At 42.4% G+C, this 15,408-nt stretch overlaps 1 long non-coding RNA gene across 1 annotated transcript in view; it reads left to right on the top strand.

Moving 5' to 3' along the window:
* Positions 1-1,348: 1,348 nt before the first annotated feature.
* The window catches only part of LOC310892234, a 285,659-nt gene continuing 271,599 nt past the window's right edge, over positions 1,349-15,408 (top strand). Inside the window, exon 1 of the long non-coding RNA XR_014577978.1 lies at positions 1,349-1,684. This is a non-coding gene — a long non-coding RNA (uncharacterized lncRNA). The remainder of the gene's footprint in view (positions 1,685-15,408) is intronic.

Here is a 15,408-nt window from a genome sequence, read left to right as displayed (position 1 = left end):
AGGTGGAGTCTAGGCACAAGAGAAAGGCAAGGAGCACATAGATTAGCATAGATTACAGCCCAAAAAATACCAGTCATAATCTATCTGATCTCATCTGAGAGAAGGGAGACAGGGGAGACAGATGTTTGACAACATCTTTTTTCTGAAGAGGTAAGATGATGTTTACAAAAGGGTGCTTTTTAGAAAGGGGACTCCAAATATTTACACCTGTTTAGCACAGACCATGTCCCTTTGCCAGCCAGTGAAGAAGCTGCTTAGCTAGAGATATGAACAACTCAGGGAAAAATCATCACTTGTTTTCCTATTTAAGCAAAGATGCTTTCTCGTAATGATAACCAAAGCAGGAGGCAGCATCTCTTGGCAAACAAAGTGACATTAAAAGCATTTGCTGGAAATGCTTTCTACTTTGTTCCTGAAAAATGTTCAGAGTATATTGATAGAGTAGCAAAGGACTCGGTTGTGCGGCAGGGGTTTAGCTTCGGTAATTTAAAGTTTGGTAAGGGAAAGAGCAGAGGGATTGTGAAGACCCTGTAGTGGGATCTAGGAGTTTCATCCTCCGGGAAGTTTCTTATATTAAACCTACTAATCACTTGATGCCATCTGGCATAATCCAAAGAGAGAAAATATGCTCTTCCAAAGCATGTTTAGAAGATACTTGGATACATCGTCTCTGGCAGGGGAATGATTAGCCAGCACTGGCTAAGAAAACCACGGGGGAAATCATCCCTAGCATACAGATGATTCTGGGAATAGAGCCCAGCAATGCTCTTTTGAACATATCACTTCCCTGTACCCATGGGACAAAGGCAACAGGAAGGGCTGCCACTCACAGGCCACACCTATTCCTTAGTGAAGGAGATCTGAGCAAAGGAGTACAAATGCTTTGCACCCTGCCAGGCTTCAGGCAATGTAGCACCTTTGTAGTCAGCCCATGGGACTCTTTTGGAGGCTGTGCCTGGCAGCAAGGTATGATGTTTGGTGTATATGTGGACTCATGTGGTCCCACGTGGGGTGGGAAGCGTGCTTCTGCTGTGCCTGAGGTTATGCTTGCAGCATGGAAGCTAGTCTCAGGGCAGGCCTCTAAGGCCTAAGGTAGTTGAACCAGTGTAAGATAGTCAAGGCAACTAACATTCCCCATTGTCTAACAGTCACCCCAACTTACTTAAACAGGAATTTATAAAATCAGAACAACTTGCTTGACCTGCTGATATCTTACAGAACCTTAGCACAACAAGTGAAAGGCCTACTTCGTGTCACTGAGGTTTACACACAGGTGTGACTCCATACCGCTCAACAGACTCATGTATCAGGACCCCAATTGCACCTGCATGGCTTATTTACCCTGACCAGCCTCACCTGGACCCTCGGCCAATGTACCCTCTGCCATTGGTCCAGGACCTACTTTTAGGTTCCAGTGTAGGCAGTTACTTCTGGTTTGAGTTACGTTGTAGGTGGTTTTTATCTCTAGGTCTCTCTGCCCCAAGTTGTTGGATGGCCTTCCTCTGTCTTAGGATTGGACTCATCTCACTGGACTGCCAACAGAACCTGCTCCTACCACCAACCTGGCTCTGTTTGGGTACCATGGGACTGTGATCTTGCTAGAGATACTATGCTTTGGGTACCCTCCGCTCCCAGATTGTCCTCTCACATGGAGCAGCCGTGCTCTTGCTTCCCTCTGGTATTGGTAAGTGACTTCATCTTGGAGGGAAAAGGGTTCAAAAGACTAAGCAGTGTTTGGTTGGTTTCTTCAGCAGCTGCTGACCCAAAAATTTGTCTATGAGTTTTTGCTTCAGTTATGGAAATCAAAGGATTCAGAGTAAGCAATCACTAACAGGAAATGACAGACAAATTCCTAGGTCTTTGCATGTGGGAAAGGAGTGTGCTTTTCTTTATTCACTTGTTTCTGCTCTGACACCAGTACCTTAAACAAGTCTGTCTTACAAATGAGCAGCTAGAATTTGGCCTCTTAAAGAAGCTGCAATGAAGCATATATGTGAGCATTAAAGTGTGCAAAGAAATCTGCATTATAGATGAAAAATGGTGAAGTTGAAGGGATGCATATGGTTCCTGGGGGGAGGGAAAATGTACCATTTACAGTGTCCACTAACCTGCGGAGCTCATTGCCATCTGATAACTTAGAGGTCAAAAACTCAACAGAATTCAGAAATGGAAGGGATATTGGAACAGCCACAATTATATTAAGCAAGTTAATGCATAAAGTCTACAAACCTTCATGCTTGAGGTTATCAGCTGACTGATGGCATTGAGGAGGGAACTATTGGCAGGTTGTTAATTACCTAATTGCATGCTTTCTACTGCAGCATCTCATGTTGCTCACAGCTGGAGTCAGGATCATGCACTTCATGGCCTGTAGATGTGGTCTGGTCTAGTAGTTGTTCTGCTTCTTTCCTCATTTTGTGAAACACCCGGACAGTAACAACAGGGGTTGCATGCAGAACATGGAGAGTGAGGTAGCAGCAATTTAGTGGCAAATGAAAGTATTTGTATACTGATGCGTTGACAGCTGCTTGAATTGTGCACAAACACAATATATGAAGCTGTGCACTGAAGAGGTGAGTGTCACACATTTCTAAACAGGGCCTGTCTTGCTGTGGCGTTCTCTCACTCCTGCTGCTTATTTTCCCACCTCCAGTCTTAACAATAAAATTCAGCAATCTGTGAAGTGCTGTAAAACCAGCTTCCAGGTTTGGCTGTAAGGTGCAGATTTGCTCTTTTGCTGGCTGTTGAGGGTTGCTGTAGGTGCAGGGTGGTGCAGCGGGAGATGGGAGTGGGACTGAGGCTGTGAAACCAGGCCATGCTCAGGGCTGTGTGAGAAAGGTGCTGTACAAGACTAAAGATGATAAACAGAAGTGAGAACTCAAGGAACAAGTATGTAGTCAGTGTCAGGCTCAGAACAAGAAACTGGGTGCTTGATCCCATTGCACATGCCCCGAACATTTACTAAGACTGCAAAAGACCAAGGGGAATGTAAATGAAAAGAGCAGGAGAAATTCCCTCTGTAGGGATAAAGGAACAAGTTTCCTTACAACTTTCCTTTCCTAGATTAGGAGGAATGCTAGAAGAAAATGTTCAGGGTCTTTCTAGAATTTTCCTTAAGACAGTAGCGGGTCCTAAAAGCAATATTACTGTATTTTTTCTACTGTCCTCTTCTGATGCTCTAACAGGTTGTCTGCATAACACCCCAGCTTGCCTCTATTTGTATTGTACTCACATTTCCCAGCCATGTCTCAAATGGGATATGAAGAAGGAAAGTAGAACTTGCCCTGAAAGTGTCACCCCTAATTAATATCCTCCAAGGCAGCTCCCTAATTAGTATGCAGATCTAGTTTCAGTGCAGCTTGTTAATGGGCTCACTCCTCTGAGAATGGTAATTAGGTATGACACTGATGTACTAGAGTGTTACGGGAACTTGCCACAAGGCTGGATCCACTGGACAGGCTAGTGGCACAAGCAGCAGCCACCATGCCAGGACAACAGGCCGTGCTTGGGCAAATCCCTTTTGGGGAAGAGCAGAGTGAAACAAGAAGGGGCAATCTGACATGGTGGAATAAAGAAGCCCAACATATGATCAGAGATATGTCTAGCAAATCAAGTAAGCAAAAAACATTGCTAGCTTATCCTAGATTTTCTACGTCTGTATCTGCTCATGCCCATCACTCATGTGCTGCACCACCTTCCTTCTCACTGAAGTATTCTGTTGTTCTGCCCAGCTCTGAAAAAGCATACCGGTTTTGTCTGTAGTACTCCTATGTTACTGTTCCTGGTGTTTTCATGATTGAAAATGTATTTGATAGTCTTACAACACTGGCAGTAAGGAACAGAATCATTATGCAGAAGCAAAATCTGCTTTCTGCAGAAGTGTTCCTTACAAAATATTTAATGCCTCTTACTGTAGTCTTCTGGTTGGACATATCTAAAATGTTGGTTATATGAAATTCATGAATAATCTAGCAAAAGTCCTCCAAGACCTTCCATAGTAGTAGGCTCAGAGAGCAAGAGAAGAATGTGGAGGAAGATCTTTTTTTCCCAACAGGTCAGAATGAAAATGCTGGATCCCAACATGCTAAGCTCTCAAGTGTGTGAAATTAAGAGTCTCTGAATCAGTGAGTCAGCACTGATTTTGACAAATCTTATTTTTTTGAGCACCTCTTTTCTGCTTCCTGCAGTTTTTTGGATATGTAGCCTCTATCAGTGTCACTAAGCAGGCTGCCAGACTCATCTCTTGCAGCAGTCTATCGTGACCATGCTCTCAGATGTGCAATATTTCATTCTCTGAGTACCACAGTCTCCTGAGAGTATAGGCACCATTGCATTCTCCATATACTCTAACCCTCTTTTCTGTGCTGCACAGGGGAAGAAAGACTTCCACCAAGCAGAAGGCTTCCCTTCTGTCTTACAGCCAGGGCCTGAGACTACCAGCACGGTACAGAGGAATCCTTGATGCAGGTGTTTTGTTTTTTTTTCCCCAGAACCTTTTTCCATGTAGTCATGAATTGTCTGTCTTCCCCCAATATTAGTTAAACCTTACTAAGCAACAAGTAAGAAAGGAACCTCTAGAAGTGGGATGTCTTCTAGGTAGGAATAATCCATTATGAGCCTAATGCTTAGAGTTTGTTTAGCATGTTTTTAGAAAACAGTAAATGAGAGGTCTGAGCCCAGGAAAGTCAAGAAGTGAAAAGAAACCCCATGAAGGAACTGAACTTAAAGCCTTTGTTCCCTTTAAAGCACTGGTAAGGTAAGGCTGAGAAAATAGAGCTGAGTAGGTGAACTTTCTGTACACCTGGGGATAATCAGGTTTTCTTAACAATCAGAGTAACTTTAAGGGTGCCTGTGAAAGAGGTTTGGTTGCTTGTATACGAATCCCCTTTGTCTCCTGAACAACACACAGTGAAACTCTGAAGTGTTTTTCTGCTCTTTGCTTCAAGAATATATAAAAAGTATCGGGACTACTGAGGCCGTGCTTTTGTAGGTTTGCTGAAGGATTCACTGTTGGACTAATTAATAGGTCCCTTTCCATGTTTAAGTATTAGCAAAGGTTTCCTACCCCTCTTGCTAAACAAGACTTTGGAGTAAGGTAAGCTGCTGAAACGCTAGGATTTGCAACTCTGAATGCTACAACAACCTAGATAAATTCATGTTCAGGTCGTAAACAACTGGCTTAATATTAACATCCCAAGCTGATTTAACATCCTTTGTGCTTAGTGAATTGTCAAGCACAGCCAAAGCAGTAGCTCTATCATCTGAATGCTATTCTTGTCAATATGCCTTGGAGCAAATGAGTGTAGAGTAGTTAGGGCTTCAGCCCCTCACTGGCATCTCTGAAACAAATAATAACACTAAGATAAATGCTTGTTCTAAATGCACAGCATTTGGTTTTCTCTGAGGAATGGATAGCTGCCACAGCATTTCTCAAGCTCACAGCTTTGTAGCCACGAGGACTTCTGATCTCACTTTGTCTGGACTGGATGGATCAGACGTCTGTGCATGCCCTCATGTGCCCTGACTGTGTCCTTGAACCTTGTGCCAATCCTAAAACCTTTTCCCAAGTCTCTTGTACAGATCACTGGAGGAGTTTGAATTGCTAACCTGACCTTTTGTCCCCTTAACACATTGTCCCAAGACAATTTCATAGAAGAGACATTTCAGTTGCCCTCGGATATTTCGTAACTTTAAATATTTTATAACAAATTAAATGTTAATTGTGTGCTGTCCAGGGGAGAAAATCATTGTAGTATTCAATTAACATTTAATATATTAGCCATCAAATATTTAAATTGTTCCTATCCAATGGATGTATTTCCTCTGCATTTTCTGTGCGGACCCCTGACTTCCTTCCACAGAACTTTTCACCAAGATGCTACAACAGAGTAACTTTAAAAGGGAGCTGTGGCTGTGTGGGGAGGGAAGATCGTGTTTCTGCCCATGTTTTCTTTCTTTTGAACCTTTCCAGCACAATATAAAAGCTCTGGATACTAGCATGAGGGAAAAGCAAGAAGCTGATGGCCCCTGCAGTATTGCTTTGCTGTTCTGTTATCTCACCCTGACTACCAGTTATGACATCTTTGAGAAGGTGCCTAGAGATCTCTTAATTATACAGTTGCCTCCTTAAGTCACTTCAGTGCCTCTTCGTTGTGCTGTGCATCACAATTGGCCTCTGTTCTCAGGGCCCTACATCTCATGGCTCCTGCGTATGTTTCCAATTGAGTTTGTTTTTACAGCTTCTCCCCTTGATCCGTCCTTGGTGATCTCTTCTTTCAACTTCTCCCTTCACTGACAGGTCTGTTTTCTTTCCTGTCACCCTTATGTGCTTTTAATACCTTCTTGTAAGGTCTGTTCATCAAGCTGCTGTTTTATGCTAAAGCTAGCAGACCTTTTCCCCATCCCCTACAAAGAAATGGAAAAGTTCATTGGTTACAACAACAAAACAGATGTGTCTGTGGGGAAGAGATGATAAAAGTCACTGCTTGTGAAGTTCATACATAACACAGGTGGCATGTTAACAGCAGGATTAGGTTAATTCCATGGAGCAATGTGTATGCATTAGTAAACAAGATATATTAACCCTGTGGAGTCAGGTATATTAAAAAAAAAAAAAGACTGGGAGTATGCATTGACTGGGGGATGTGTCGTGCTGGACTGACTTAGGTAAACAGTTCTGGTGTCTTGGTATTAATGGACTGAACAAAGTGTTGGGACACTATCATAGACATCTTTTTGGGAGGCAAGTGGAAGACCTGCCCTGTCTTCTGTTTTGAGAGGTGTTTCATCTCAGTGGACAGCCACAACTTGCGAATTTTGACCTTGATGCCAGATGCCCATGGTGGTCCCTTTGTGAGGCGTTGAGTGAGCAGTGCTGGTGATTGCAGGGAGTTGAGTTATAGCAGGAGAACTGATGCAGAACCCTTCAAAGAGTTGACCCTGTCTGGGTCCTAGTTACAAGCCAACTTTGTGTGGTCCTCAGCAAGACCCCAGATATGTGATATTTTCCACATTCTTTGGAGAAATAAAATTATCAGTTTTTCAGTCTCATGTTCTTTTCTGAAGTGTGATGCCAGCATATGGTTTCTAGCTGTCCTGATGGAGCTGAAACTGTTGTATTGCTCCTTGCTGCACAGCCCGCCATAAAACAGAGCAAGTGAGTGTATTTTGGGGTGCTCGTTCCAGATCTTGTTTCAGTTCTGGGGTCTACATTTCAAAAACTGAAAGTGGCACGGTCCACTACAAGATGCAGGGACGGGTATGCTCTTCTGCAGAGAAGGCACTGTGTGTATATTTAGCTTATCAAAGTAAAGGGTCTTGATTATGGAATAAAGCCAACAAGGGAAGAACATCTGATTAAAGACAGTTCTTTTTAATCTACCAGCAAAAGGTGTGAAGAGAAGTGGAAGTAGAAGTGGAAGCTAGGCAAACTTGGAGTAAAAAATAAACACAGCTGAATAATTAGTTGTTGGAAAAGCTCAATTGCAAGGTGAGCGAATTCACCAGCATGGGTCTTCAGTCTGGCCTTGGCAGACTTCACTGTGGGCTGCATGACATGAGCCAGAATTTATGGATGTGATGCAGGAACTTCTGGCTGAGGTTGTGCCCTGTGCTCTGTGGAAGGTCAAAATAGCCTTGGTTGCTCTTGTTTGTATCTGGGTAACAAAAGATGATAAAATTGCAGTTCTGCAGCATGCCTCTTCTGTTCGTGCCATAGTATGCAATATTCAGGGCACTGAAGGATTTGAGGCCACAAATCTTGGCATTTCTTTGAGGTACTCCATTATTCCATGTATTTTTCATCTTGGTCAGGTGATCCAGGTTGCTATATGCAGACGGTGCTTAATTTAGGGTATAACCACATGGTCATGGCTTTAGGCTATTTCTCTTGAGCTCTGATATCCAGCACTAGAAACCTGTGTTTAAGTGGTAGTGTCCCTGCTATGGGGTAGAGTATTCTCTGTGCCTATCTTAACCCCCTTCACAACTGTGAGGTTGGGTCTCCTGACTCTTACTGCTATGCCTGCCTTTCCTTCTGTGGAAAATGAGGTGCTGGGGAGGCAGGGGAGAAAAGTGCAGCATCTGATCTCATTCCAAGAACTGGGACTGCAAATGCTGTAGTGTAAGCATGGGTGATCTGAGGTTAACTCCTATTGCCCCTCCTCCTCTTACTACTTCAATAAATTGCCCACATCTTCCTGATGGTCTTTTAAAAGTAGAACAGATCAATTATATAGAAATAGATATGTAGTACTCTAAAATAACAAGCCCTTAGAAACAGCACATTGAGTCTGCGATGCTGTTTGCAGAGTAGGAGCTAATTGGTGTGAAACTGCTATTTACAAACAGTTTATCTCCTTGCCTGTAGGTTTCTGGGAGGGAAGAAATAGTTATGTTTGAAAGGAGGGGATGCTCTTTGCGAAGTGCTATTTCTGGGAGAAATAAAATCAGAAGCCCTTTTTTTCTGGCTTTGACAGTCAGAGATGCTTCTGCTATAGACACCAGTCTCAACTCTTCTATATCTGTGCAGTACGATATGTATTCTATTTCCTTAAGGGCCAAAGCGTTTGTATGCAGTGGTGAAGATGCTTTAAGGTAGCTTTTAGGGGCTCAAAAGCTTCCAAAAGACTTGCATATATACATATCTGTTTCATGTCTCCCTACCTACTTTGGGACTGTTTTCCCCATTTTAGGGTGAACTGGGAGGAGAGGAGAGAGGGGAGGACCAAATATTGTGATGTTCAGTGCTCTCTTCTCTGCCACCAGGAACAACTGGGAGGAAGATTTGAGATTTAACTGATCATCACAACTGAGGAGCCTGGAGCAGTATTGGGAAGTTTGACTATCTGGAGAAGGTGCAAGTGTGGAGGATATAAAAAAAAAAAATGGTCAGCTTTCCAGATCTCCTCAAAAAAGGTGGAGAAAGCACTGATGTTGTTTTGAGGTAGAGACTCAGGAATAGGAACAGCTTGCCTATGAAGCACACATGAGAAGTGCTGTGAGTAGTAATGAGCACATACTACTTGCGTGTGTATTTGTGTGTTGAAAGCAATGCAGACCACTTCCTAATAACAGAGCAGATCTCTGGTACTTCTATGAGCCATTGCCAGAATTTGGCTTCATTTAAGTGAAATGCATTCCCCTAAATACTGTTTTCTCTTCAGCCATTCCTTTGGACTGTGGAAAGCAAGTCGGGACAGCATCTAGACTGTTCCCCATGGGGAAGCTTCCAGTTTCCTTCAGTGTACTTTCTTGTATCAAGAATAAAGAGCCAAGATATCTTTTTGAATGTTTACAGCCTTGGTGGGAATCCTTCTGTGAAACCTTTTTTTTTCTGAAATTGGAGGCATATGGGAAGGAGCAGTACTTGGTCAGATGATAGATCTATGCAGTGGGGGGGAAAAAAGCTTTACTGCTCTAAAGGGGCCTGTCTATAGCTAAAAAGAGGACTAAACAGCACATCCATTTCTCATGCATTAATGCTAGCAAGAGAGCTACAGCTGGGGTGCAAGGCAGGACCGTAAAGCTGCTATCCTCACTTGGCAGCTCTGGACTGTATTTACTTCTCCAGTCTCCCCTGATCCTCTGAGGCTGATCTCTTTTAGTTTGTCATTTCCTTCCCTGCATGTTTTCAGGCTGGATGTCCACTCAATTACCACTTCATTGTCTTTTTGCCTCTAGAGGTGGTGCCTTCACTTGCTCAGAGGGGACCCTAGGGTACTTTCCTCATGCACCCTACCACTCGCTTTGTTGGAGCATCTTTATCTTCTAAGACAGGCACTGTCTTGGCTCCTGCACTGCTTTTGGTTCTGTACCACATCTTGCCCTGCTCCCTGACTTCATCCTCGCACCCTTGTGCCACCTCTTTTCCCTGAAAAACACAAAATTAACACTACCTGTCCTTCTGACACTGACAGGAAACCCACTTTTCCTACCAGAAATGTAGAAGGCCTGCCTATTTTCATCCCTCAACCTAGTTTCACAACTGCACCCATATTCTAAACGTAGCCATATGCTCTGAGCTCCAAGGACACTTTGTCCCATCTTTGCTTTGTATTTTAGACTGTTTGCTCCACAGGAGAAGAACTGTGCCTTTCCATTCTGTGCAGCATCTGGCAAACCGAAGGCACCTGGCATACTGTCAGTACTTAACAGAAATTAAATAGTAATAATACAAAGATACCTAGAGAGATTAGAGACTTGGTGCAAAAACAAATGAAGATTCAACTTGGCAAAAATGAAAGTTAATGTGCCTGGCAGTGATGGGAGTGTGGAGAAATGTAGCCCTCTATGAATATTTGAAGTGTGTAAACACCAAGTGGAGAAGGAATTAGTTATGTGTGTTGGGCAGAGCTAGCACTGATGGAAAGAAATCAGAATGAGAAAACCCTTATGGTGAAGTTCATTGAGCTATTAAATAGTTTCCAAAGGAAAGACTAGAAATTACTTTGCCTGAGATGCAATAAAAATACTATACCACAGACTGAAATTCTGGGACCATTCAAGTCAGTGAGGAAATTCGCTCTGACACCACTGAAGCCAAGATTCCCTCCCCAGATAAACATAAAAGTGAATTGGCAGAAAAATTGACCTGTGATTGAGTGTTTGCTGTTTTCAAAGCTGTTTTGATAGTTTCCCACCAATGCAATATATAAAGGTGGCTTAGGAGAAAATATCAACATAAAATACCAAGTATGGCATTGTATATAAATAAGACCAGTGTTTTACAGATTCAGGGCATTATGTTATTCTACATAATCACAGCATGCAAACATCTGCAGAGTATGCAAATAATATATGAAGGCATTTAGAATCAGCACCATATAGATTCTTGGGGAATTGATAGAGAGCAGTGGTTTTCAATCTTTTTTTTTTAGTTTGCAAATCCTTACAAAATTTCCTGAGACTGAGGACCCCTGTATGGTAAATTAACATATGAGTTTTACTCTTAGTTAATCTTTAAGGGAATTGTAAATGTATTTCATGGGTCTCCAGGGGAGAAGAATTAGTGTGAAAGCCCTCTCTCTAGGTTATACTCAGACATGATGTATGTTTGTAAGATGATCATACTTAGCTATGTTGTGAGTTAATTCTTTGTGGGTTTTGAAATGCAACTTTATTGGTTGTCAGAAAGCCTTGGCTTACATAAGGAGTTTAATACATAGTGCAAACTGCATGTACTTGCTGAGGCGATCAGCTCCGGGGCAGATGTGCTCTTCAGCAGAGCAGGGGATTGTAGTGTGCAGGGGGTTCCCTACATCAAGGACCCAGGCAGTCAGTACTGAAGGGCAGAGGGGTAAAGGAAGAGTGGGTGCTCCTCAGGAAGGAAGTCTGAAAGGTGCAGGAGCAGGCTGTACCCATGTGCTGTAAAACAAGCTGGAGGGGGAGACGACCAGCGTAGCTGAACAGCGAACTTTTGCTGAATCTCCAGGAGAAGAGTTCATGTCCAGTGGAAGAAGGGACAGGCAACTTGGGGGAGAGTAAAAGGAAGTTGCCAGCATATGCAGAGGGAAAATCAGGAAGGCCAAAGCCCAGCCTGAGCTCAACCTGGCCACTACGGTTAAGGATAAAAATATTTTTACAAATATATTAATGGTAAGAGGAGGGCCAAGGAGAATCTCCATCCTTTACAGGACATGGGGGAACATGACAACTGAGGATAAGGAAACAGCTGAGGTTCTTAATGATGTCTTTACATCTGCCTTTACTAGTCGCTCCACTTATCCTTGGTGTACTCAGCCTCCTGAATCTGGGATGGGGAGCAGAAGAACCCCACCCAGTTCAGGTGGAAACAGAGACCTGCTGCTCCACCTGGACTGTCACAAGTCCATGGGGCCAGATGGGATCCACCTGAGGGAGCTGGCAGATCTGATTGCCAAGCTGCTTTTCTTCATCTATCAGTGGTCATGGTCATCCAGAGAGGTCCCAGATGACTGGAGACTTGCTAATGTGATGCCCATCTATAAGAAGGGTTGTAAGGAGGACCTGGGGGACTACAGGCCTATTGGCCTGGTTGGTTTAGTGGGTGATATTGGTGGTAGGGGGATGCTTGGACCAGATGATCTTGGAGGTCTTTACCAGCCTTAATGATTCTATGATTCTGAGATACCTGCATTTCTTGACTCATTGCAGCTCCAAGCCTTGGTATGGAGTTTACCTGCAGCTGAAGGTTTTAATCAAAGCAGCAGTTAATCTTGGGTAGGGGTTAGTGATTTCAGCTGCTCATCACTAGAAGTTACCAACTTCTGTTGGCATAGCTACATGTGTAATTACTTCTTGACAAAACTGAAATGTGGACTAAATAGTTAGGGAATGATTATTCATGTGTTTGTCAGGAGATCAGATTACAAATTCCAGCAGTGGATAAGTGGCTGGGTTTGGTTACTTGTTACTCCCCAGATGAAGCCCCCATAGGATGTGTGAGTACTATCCAAGCTGGAGAATGTTTGTTTCTCTGCCTGCTGAATAACATGTTTTTGACATGTTGTTGTCTTGAGTTCTTTCCCACATGAAAGTGGGAGCAATAGGAAACAGGTAGGAAGCTGTAATCAAAAGCTCCTGACCTGGAGAGATGAGAACAGTATGGTCTGCAGCTACTGAGGGCCATCATGGCAGCTGGCAACAGAAATAGAAATTCTGTCCTGGAGGCACTTTTGACATTTCAAAATTTTATTTTGTCACAACCTGGGATGAAAAGCCCTGCTTGGTTTACTAGCTTGATTTATGAAATAGGAATTAGATGTTTTTAGTTTAATTGCAACATCAATATTTTAAAGGTATCTGAAATATTTTGTGAAATGTATTTACACTCAGAGGTGCTTTGATAATATTGAGCCAGTCTTTATGCAGTTAATATATTCATACAGATACAATGAATTTCACTTCTGTCAGAAAATGGCGATCTGACAAGACTGTTTTGAAGATTTCAGCTCTGGAATATAAAGCTCCTCCTCCCCCTGAGACAAAGAACACCAAGCATGGTTACAGAACGAGAGGATTTGCTATGCTACCACCACACTTAGCAGCTCAAAATGAGTATGTTTTGGTTTCTTTTTATGCTACACCTATCCTTTTTCACATCATTCTACTGTCTTGGGAATGGTGTGAGCCCCTCCAAAGGGACCAAGTCATAAGAAAACAAAAGCTGAGTATTGAATTAAAAAATACATAGGAAATAAGAGGCAACTTTTTATAATGGGAACACATCTGCTGTGGGATCTTACTGAAGAGAGTGGTTAGTTCATTGGAGTCTTTGAGCTAGAGTATGCATCCAAGAGATCATCTAAGATGTACTGATTGATGTTATTGAAATTCATGGTATTTGCTTGCACGTGGGCTGGGGAGTAAAGTTACTTCATTACAAATATTACTGTCTAAAAATATTAGTCTAAAATTCAGATATCTTCTGTAGGAAGCCTATGCTAACATGTAGTGAACTAATCTGATTCTGAGAGCACAGGACTGATGAGCAGGATGTACATGACAAACTGCTTTAATGCATTGTCACAGAGGCATGGGGCAGAGAGTCACCAGGAGAGCCTTTATGGTCTAAACTTCTGTTGTGTAGTTGAAATCTTAAGGTTGAAGTTCTCTGTGGAAAGCCTATAACAAGTGATGGGGAAGGGGGTGGAGGTGGGGGGAAGAAAGGCAATTTCTGGGCTGCTTGCCTAGTGTGTTTTTTTTTTCAGCTGGAAGATCTGTATGGAGGACTTTGTTGAAGTGGGAATGGTGACAGCTCAGCTATTAGAACTATTTGATTTCTTAATCTTTACAGCTCAAGATCATAGTCTTTGAATTTTGTGGTCCTGACAAAATATTCTCTTTCTTGGAGAAGGTCAGATAGCTACTTGGCCTTCTCTCCTTGAGATGACCTCCAGCCTAAAACTGTTACAAGTTTCCACTGTTATCTTTCCAATAATTCAAAATTATGTTACTCTCGCAAATTAACTGAGTCCCTGCCCCTGTCCTTGCCCTCGGCTCCTGCTGGATTTTATCATTTAATGAAGCCTGATTCATTTTTTTCCCCCAAGTTTTATCATTTATTATTAATTTTAAACTTCTCTGGGTTCAGAGAGATCGTGAGGTTGCACAGTAAGGCCATGCTGTATTTATAAACCTGCTAAAAATTTACAAACAAGAGATAATGTGCTCATCCCCGTGGCACTAAGTCATTGCATGTGGGGAATCAGTAGACACAAATGGCACCACTAAATCATTGTATAGCGGGCTATGAAGACACAATATTAACTCTTTAGTTGGCAATAGAAAGACTTTCCTTTGTACTTATCATTACTGTTATTTGTATTGTAGTTGATCCCAAAACATGAGTTGGGAGCCCTATTAGGTGAGGTATTGTGCAGGTTGTACAAAGGGAGAGGGAGAATACAGCTGATGTTTTACTCCTAGGAAGTGCTGATGAATTGCAATCATGGAGACTAATTAAAGCATCTGGATAGATAGATAAAATGGACATAAAACAGATTTAATTGACGGAGTGCGGGGGAGGGTTTGACAGTTAATTAATGTTTTTAATCAGTTGTGGATTTACAGGAGGAAGGAGGAGGCTGATGGGGCCTTAGTCCTTGCTTATAGCAATACCTTGGGTATGGGAGCTCCTGGGGTCATGTGTAGCTAGTGTTCAGATAGGCATCTATCCTCTCCAGTCCTATTGTGGTTGCTCTTGGCTTCAAAGATTTTTTTTATGTACAGACTTTATCTACTTTTCCATTTGCTGCCCCCAATGCTTTTGCAAAGGATGTACGGACACCATTAGAAAATTCCTGTGATTCTTGCAATGCACATCAGAGACAGAAATAGACCAAGGCCCTAAAGGTCTGCAGACCACAGGTTGAAAGCCACTCATCTGGTAAATGGGAAACATTATACATACACATGTTAGAAATTGCTCTTAATGTTATTCTGTCACTTGTGTGTTATGAGGAAGTCCTAAAGATGTGTCCCTTCACTGAGGTCTGCTAAGGCAAAGGATAAAGTAAATAAAAGCACCTGTGGTCTCTAGGCTTTCAGGGAAGAAAAGTTAATACTTGGCACCAATGTGAATGGGGAGCTCTATTTTCAATGAGCTTTTCACAAATGATAATCTTTCTAGCCTCTGGTAAGAAGGAAGGGGGAACCACTACAGCAGGCATTAATGCAAGATGATGTAATTATATTATTCCAGAACTCATAAACCCAAATGGGTCTTACCATATGCTAACAGAACAGTTTTGCCAGTGCTAACATGTTTTTTCAGGTATATATAATGTTTCTATTGCTCATCATATTAAAAAAATAAAAAACACTCAAGCAATTCTGAAGAATAAATATCCAATAGCAACCGTGATACAGAAATTACATGCATGACTCCAAGTCCCAGTACTGATGTGGTCCTGAGGTGCTAGCTTTCAT

This window comes from Anser anser (assembly GCF_964211835.1).
Source record: "Anser anser genome assembly, chromosome: 1".
Taxonomy (NCBI): Eukaryota; Metazoa; Chordata; class Aves; order Anseriformes; family Anatidae; genus Anser; species Anser anser.
This window is presented reverse-complemented; position numbering and strand designations above follow the sequence as displayed.